Below are 7555 nucleotides of genomic sequence, written 5' to 3'. Positions count from 1 at the left end.
AATATCAGTACACTACAATAGTAATCCATCAGTCCAGTTCTGGTTATCCCATCTAAAAATGGATATAGATTAATTGGAAAAGGTTCAGAGAAGAGCAACACAGAGGAGGGTGTGGAATGGCTTCCCTATGAGAAGATACTAAAATGATTAGGGCTGTTCAGCTTACAAAAGCGGCAACTAAGGAAGGATATAAGAGAGGTCTATAAAATCATGAATGGTGTGGGAAAAGTGAATAGAGAAATGTTATTTACTCTTCCCCGTACTACAACAATCAGGGTCACCCAATGAAATTAATAGGCAGCAGGTTTAATGAAAACAAAAGGAAGTACTTTTTCACAAAACACACAACTAACATGTGAAACTCATTGCCAGGGAATGTTGTGATGGCCAAAAGTATAACTGGATTAAAATAAGAACTGGATACATTCATGGAGGATAGGTTTGTAACCCTTCTGCCCATCTAAGTTGGCAGCAACAAGGGCCGGGTTCTGTATCTAGGGGTTCCGTTTCAATAACGCAATGCAAAACTGGCTCATGCCCCCACCCAGTGACCTGGGACAATTACATACCACCCCCTGGGTGCCTCTAAGAGGCAATACTTCCCCTCTTGCAAGCACAGAGTCTGAGCTTAACAGAAAATGTTTAATAACATGAGGTAAATGACATCAGCATTAAATTGGAAACACTACAAACAGGATTCATAACACAAACGATGAGCAAAAACCCACCCCAGCAAATTGGGCTGTGTCTTTTCCCATTGGTTCTTGAAACCAGCAACCCAAGGATCACCAAAGTCCCAAAAGTCCAACAACCCCCCAATGTCTCTGTCCCTGGTCAGTACAGCCCCAGAGTTCAAAGGGGGGGGGGCACACAGGGTGTTAAGGGGCACCTTACATGAGAGGCTCAGTGATCGCAGCTCTTAATAACTTTAACTTTGTGATTTCAGCTCTTAGCAATTTGAGCTCATAGTAGAGGAGCCCCAGTCCTAATGCACCATTGCCCAGAGTGAACTCAGCTCAGCAGCCTGTAACTAGACTCCTAATGGAATCAAAGTTAGCTCTGATATTCAACAGTGGAGAGAGGAGGTAGTGCAATTAGTGTATCAAACCCTCAGAGGGGCCCATACCATCAGGTACAAATACCCACCCCCATCCTCTCTCCATTCACTGTGTTTTGTAACCCATGCCCCTTGTCAAGCAAGTGCTACTTAGGTAATGGTGAAGGACTCACTCAGTCCTTCTGCCATACAACAGTTCCACTGGCCTTGATTCACAGAATCAGGGTAACAAAACTTTATTCTTCCTCCCCCAATAACAGAAAAAACTGGGGATCCCACACCAGCCAAAGTAACCACTTTGAGTTGCTGTTGTTTCATGCCAGGCGAGTGGGTGTGCCTATGCAAACAGGATCAGCCCCTAGAGTTCTTTTCCACACTCACCATAATTCACCACCAGATGTCAGGATAGAGCTCATCCTGACTCTGCTTACAGGTTCACGAATGGCTATTAGCCAGGAGAGCCAAGGATGCAACCTTATGCTCAGGGTGACCCTAAACCTCTGAGTACCAGAAGCTGGGCATGGAAGATGGAGTGGATCACTCCATAATTGCCTTGATCTGTTACACCAGAGTTTCAGGGGCAATGTTGGAGACAGGATACTGGGCAAACTGGACGATGGTCTGATGCATTATGGCTCTTATGTTCTTACATAAATGGCTACATAGGTCAAGGATGAACTGGGTCCAGAGGGAACAAAATTGGGACTTGCATTTAAGCTCCCATGAAATGCCTTGGGAGTTTTCAGATGGAAGACTAGGAAAACCCTGGTTATCCAAACTCTGCTTATGTGAGTTTCAGATGAGCTGAAGTTAGTTTTTAGTTCTAGAATCCAAAATTAAACTAAAATTAAATTTTGTGCCTATGAAACCCCAAACCTTTGAATAATTAGTATCCCTTTAAACATTCAGATAATTGGAATTTACCGGTAAAGATTCTGGCCTAGATTTCATAAGTGACAAGTGATTTGGGGAGTGGGGGTCCAACCTGAGATACTGCAGGGAGGGATTAGATTTTCAAAGGCTAAGCACTTTCTGAAAGTGCAGTCCCTTTTGAGTTGATTCAGGTGGGTCATTGAAAATCCCTGGGCAATTTTGAAAATATAACCTTTTGCTTTAGATTAGAGGGAGCTAGTGCTGGGTGTGCATAGGCCCCGCTGGCCTTGTACGGTAGCTGGCACCTCAACCAAGGCTAGTGCATCTCCCTTCTGCCCCCACTCAGTCCCAGGACGTGCAACAATCAATGGGTAGCACTGAAGGCTGGATACGTCTACACTGAACACTAATCCTGGGCTCTAACTCAGTTTTGAGGACAGGCTCCTCTTCCGTCCACACATAAACCGGTCTGACTCCAGTCTGCAAGGGCTCAGGACCGAGGTCCTAGAACCCTACTGGATGAGCAGGGTGGATCAGAACTTGAATGCTGCTGTGACTCAGGTCCACACCCTGTCATTTTGCAACATGGACGCAGCTCAAGGCAGAGCTGAGTCAGAAGTAGGGTGACCACCTTTGTTGCATAGAAATAAGGGGAAACCACATGAAAAATAAGGAACAATTCTTCATTTTAAGGGATAGTTGAGGGATACACGCTTTCCCTTAGCCTACCATGTCTTTTTCACCAGTGCACATTTCTATTGCCCTCAAGTATACAATAGCCTAAGCTTCAGGATATAAAATGGTACATCTCCATTTTAATACAGCTCCCAGTAAGGCACAGGGGGCTGCCTGAGGGTCCCCCCTCCTGTGCAGTGTGGGCATGTTAGCACAGCTGTGAGGCCCAGCGCCAGCAGCGGCAAGCCCGTTTAGGCGGTAATGTGGACGCTCAGCCGTGGGCTCAGGCGCGGGGGTCCAGAAGGCCGCCCCCCGCGCGCGGCAGCGTAGGCGCGTGGCGGGAGCGGCGAGGAGGCGGCAGCGGGCGCCGCTGACGGGAAGGCGGCGCCTCCCCCCTCACAGCAGGCCGGGCGCGGGGCTGGATGAATGGAGCGGGGGAGCCAGCGGGCTGCGGCGGAGGGAGCGGCGGGGCCTGCGCGCCGGAAGTGAGCGGCCGGGGAGAGCCCGGCGCGGCGGGGCTGAGGCTGAGTCAGGCACTGGGGCGTGGGGAGAAGACGCGCCGCAGCCTCCGGCCAGGGACGCGCTCGGGCTGCCAGGCGGGGGCGGCTCCGCGCTGAGCGAAGGGGCCGGGAAGCGCCTGGGGGAGCCGCCGGCGCCGCGCTGCCACCATTAGCCGGGCGGCGAGAGGAGGAGCCGGGGGAGCCGCCGCCGCGGTGAGTGCTCAGCGCCTGCCCGGGAAGGGGAGCCGAGAGCCGGTCCTCCTCTCTCCCTTCCCGTCCTGCTCTGCTGGCGGCAGCCGCGGGCTGTATCCCCCGGCCTGGGCAGCGGGTTCCCCGGGGGTGGCTGGCTCCCAGCCGCGGTGTATGGGGCAGAGGCTGGGGGCTCGCCCTATTGTCCTGTCTGGGGAGCGCCCCCAGCCTGGGGGGGATATGCACATCCCAGCTGGGGGCGGTGATTTGGGGAGGGGGCAATAATAGATCGGATCTTGTGGTGCCCTAGAAGTGTGTGTAATAAAGCTGGATGGGGGGAGGAAGAAGGGCTCTCCCCTATATTTTGGGGCTGGCGGGGGGATGGGAATAGGAGGAGCTGGATCCTCTTTTTTACCACATCCCTGCTCCATAGGGTCACGCCAGGCAGAGTGTAGAAGAGGAAGGGTTGGGATTGCCCCAGCAGCAGCACCGCATCACGCCCCTCGTCTGTTACACTCTTCATGGCTCCAGTTCTCTTCCCCCTTAAAAATCAGTTCAGCTCAAGCTTTGGGAAGAGAGGGTCTGATGGGTGTGTGTGTGTTTAAAGGTGCTGTGGTTCGTCTCTTTCTCTCGCCCCTCTCCATTTGAATCCTGTCAGCGGTTTGTCTGAGCTTGAGGTGCAAAATAAGAGCTTTAATGTAAAAATAGGAACGCGATTCATTTGGTTGAAAAGAAAAGGGTTGAAAGTAGACCAGGGATGTGAGAGGAATCTGTTTTGTGGCATTCAGACAATGTCAGCTTTCGTGAGTCCCCGCCCTGTGGAGCTGAAAGCAACATAGTCCCATCCACCGACTAACCAAATGTATATGGCAATAACTTAAAGAATCAACCCCCCTTTCCTTAATGTAGGAGGAAAAGAACAAGGCTGATTATTTACAATTTTTAATTCCTTTTTTTTTTTAAAAAAAAAACGTATTTTTGTAGCTATTTTGCCATCCATATTGGTGAGGGGCATAATGATTCTTGAAGAACCTCCCAGGCAAGGCTGATGTCTGCATTGGTTTTCATGAAGATGAGGCGAGTTTTCTAGTGCATAGAGAAAATCACCAGAGGGAGGAGAAAGAGGAGTGTCTGTATACAGAAATATATTTTGAATGTTAGAATAGCAGTTAAATTTACTATACATCTGTATTCAGTTTTTTCTTTTCCATTTTAAAATGGCTTATTATTTGAGGCAACTGATAACTTCTCTGTTCATTTTTAAAGCTATTTCATTTCTATTGGGTTATTGTCTTATTATGTGGCAACTAATAAAATAGCTATATGTTTTAGTTTGATTTTTGTATTTAGTTGTTTTCGCGGTGATTTTGACCCTGGTTACATGTACCCAGAAGGATAATAAAATGCACAGAAAAAGAAGCACCTACTCGTTTTCTATAAATAAGGTACTGAAGTCTATAAAGTCAGTTGGTGCTCTGTTGTGAAAGGGTTGAGAACCACTGTTCTCTGTGAGTGTAGATGTAACTTAAACTATGTTGTATGCCAGAATGACTTTTCTTAAGGGACATATCAACTTGAAAAACACAGTTCTGCTGAAAATTATGTAACTACTGTAGTTACCAGTAACACCTAAAGTTTTTAAAACAGAAGGAAGGAAATCTTTCCAGTTTTACTTTATGCTTAGTCAGTTTCACTGTTTTTTGTGTACAGCCAACTACTCCTTTGCTGACAGACCCTTTTGAAAATAGACAAGGAATAGAAAAATCACTTAAGAATGCCTACTGCGGACATACCATCTAAAACAGGGGTTCTCAAACTGGGAATCAGGACCCCGCCGGGGGTCGCGAGGTTATTACATGGGGGGGTTGCGAGCTCCACCCCAAACTCCGCTCTGCCTCCAGCATTTATAATGGTGATAAATATATAAAAAAGTATTTTTAATTTATTAGGGGGGTCGCACTCAGAGGCTTGCTATGTGAAAGGGGTCACCAGTACAAAAGTTTGAAAACCACTGACCTAAAAGATGCTGTATCAGAAACTGGAATTTTAAATTAGTAATTTAAAAAAAGATACAAAACAAGTTGACAGTGTCCCTGTGTAATATTTCAGTCACTCTTTTGAATGGTAGGTGAGTGGGAGGAATATAGAGCTAATTGTTTTGCCATGCTTCAGTTAGCACGTGGCTTTCATATCTCTGGGTGGCACTGGAATACTGTTACAAGAGTCCATGGTAGTGAAGCTTTTTCACAGTATGGAATTGGGAAGCGCCTCTGGAGCTTCTCCCCCACCCTCCAGATAGATGATTTCCCTAAAGTGGCTAGTTTTCAGAGCAGCACCCTGTGATGAAGTGTTCTGCTACCCATGTTTTTCTAGATTTGCTAGTAGGTGGCATGGTAGACAATATTGTTAAGAAACAAAACGCTCCAGTCAAAGAAAGGAGTATAGCTTACCAATTGTTGCATATCTTAGCCTTTTGATAATTTCATAGTACCAAGATTTTTCATATGAAAGAGAGCACTATGTGTAATATAAAACCTGTCCTCCCTGAGAGATTGCATAATAATGTCTTGAGACCATTACCTGTAACCTTGAATTTGTTTAAAATAGATTTTCCAGGGCAGTAGTTCATTATGATTAATTGTTTAGGAACTCTCTGTATATTGAGGTTTAAAAAAAAAAAAAGTTTTTTTTTTCTTTTCTTTTTTTTTTTAAAGCCAGGCTGCTTTTAATAAGTATGTATTGAACTACCATAGGTACAGAATTATATCTTTTAATTTAAGCTTGGGTCACTGTGTGCAAGATTGATCCATTACCTATGTAGGCTACAGTATAAGTGTACTTACTGTATTTTTATTCAAAATGGGTTTTCAGATACCGTCTGGTATTGTAACTAATGTTTTTTGGCTTACTCGCTTATTTATTTATTTTTGCTAATAGACCGGTCAGTTTTCTTAAGCCATAAAGACATTGTGTTACTTTATCTCTCTCCCCCACCCAACCTTTGAAACAAAGGTAGGAATTGGTTCTAAACTTTTAAAGCACTGTATGTTAGAAGAGTATCAATGCATCACATAAATATCAGACCCCTTGTTCTCCTTTCTGGAATATTATATTATTTTAAGTCTTTTATTGGGACGTCTTTGTCTGGTATTGTTCCAGCACTGACAGGAAGTGTAACGCTCCCTCTCCCACCCCTGCCCTTAAGAAAAAATATGTAGTGTCAAAGCAACTTTATGCCCCTGGAGGAAAAAAGTCTATCAAACAGGGACAAAGTTGAAAGCCTGAAGTAGCCAATCATGTCTAAACAAATGCTAAGACACATTATGCTGAAAATCACGCTCCTTAAATTCTCATTAGCAAAACAAAAACAGAAACAAAATAACACTCCAAACAAATAAAAACGTCTTGCATTTTAGCTGGAAGTGCAAGTCATAAAATAGCCATGCGAACAGAATAGCAAATAGATTTATTTGTGAATTTTCAAGTTAAGTAGAAAACCAAAATTTGGAACAAAATAGGGCACTGGACAACTTTCAAAACTGATATTTTCATTTATCATGTGTTGAGCACTTTGCTGACAACCTGGACCACATTAAAAGAGAGAATTTTAAAGCAAAAAAATGCTTTTCTATTTAACAGCTAGAAATGTTATGTAAGGAATTTAGGATCACCTATTATTTAGAGATGGATTTGAAGCCTTATACAGAGGTGTAAGTTGAAGATAAAGCTAAAGTTAGTCTTCAAATTCCCTTGCTTTTGTCATTATGAAACTGATTTTACTGAATTATTTACCCAGTGGAGAAGGTTTGGATCCAGATTTCAGAGTCTGGAGTTCTCATATGATTTTTGTTCATTATTATTTATATTTCAGTAGCCCCTATTGGCCTCCGCCTGCTTGGGGTCCCATTGTGCTAGGTACTGTACATACATAGGCCCTGATCCTGTACAGACTTAAGCATATGCTTATTTTATGCCCTGGGAGTAGACCCACTGACTTGAATGGGACTACTCAGTATGTAAAATTGAGCGCTTGTATAATTTTTTACAGGATTGAGGTCATAGAAAATGATTGTACCTATCCCAAAGAGCTTATAATCTAAATGCCTGCCTTTAATTTTATTAGACTCTGCAAAAATATTACCCACAAGGATTTTTAAATACATAGTTTATAACAATGGCTCTCAACCTTTCCAGAATACTGTACCCCTTTCAGGAGTCTGATTTGTCTTGTGTACCCCCAAGTTTCACCCCATTTAAAATC

General features: G+C 44.4%; 1 protein-coding gene across 3 annotated transcripts in view; it reads left to right on the top strand.

Annotated features, from left to right (window-relative positions):
- The first annotated feature begins 3111 nt into the window (after positions 1-3111).
- Positions 3112-7555, top strand: part of RAPH1 (Ras association (RalGDS/AF-6) and pleckstrin homology domains 1) — a 157744-nt gene continuing 153300 nt past the window's right edge. For all 3 annotated transcript variants that reach the window (XM_034785144.1, XM_034785143.1, XM_034785142.1), the window contains exon 1: positions 3112-3318. The gene's annotated coding sequence lies outside the window, so the exon portion shown is untranslated. The remainder of the gene's footprint in view (positions 3319-7555) is intronic.

The sequence above is a fragment of the Trachemys scripta genome, chromosome 11, assembly GCF_013100865.1.
Source record: "Trachemys scripta elegans isolate TJP31775 chromosome 11, CAS_Tse_1.0, whole genome shotgun sequence".
Lineage (NCBI taxonomy): Eukaryota > Metazoa > Chordata > Testudines > Emydidae > Trachemys > Trachemys scripta.
Note: the sequence above shows the minus strand (reverse complement) of the source record. Positions and strands in the feature narration are given on the sequence as shown.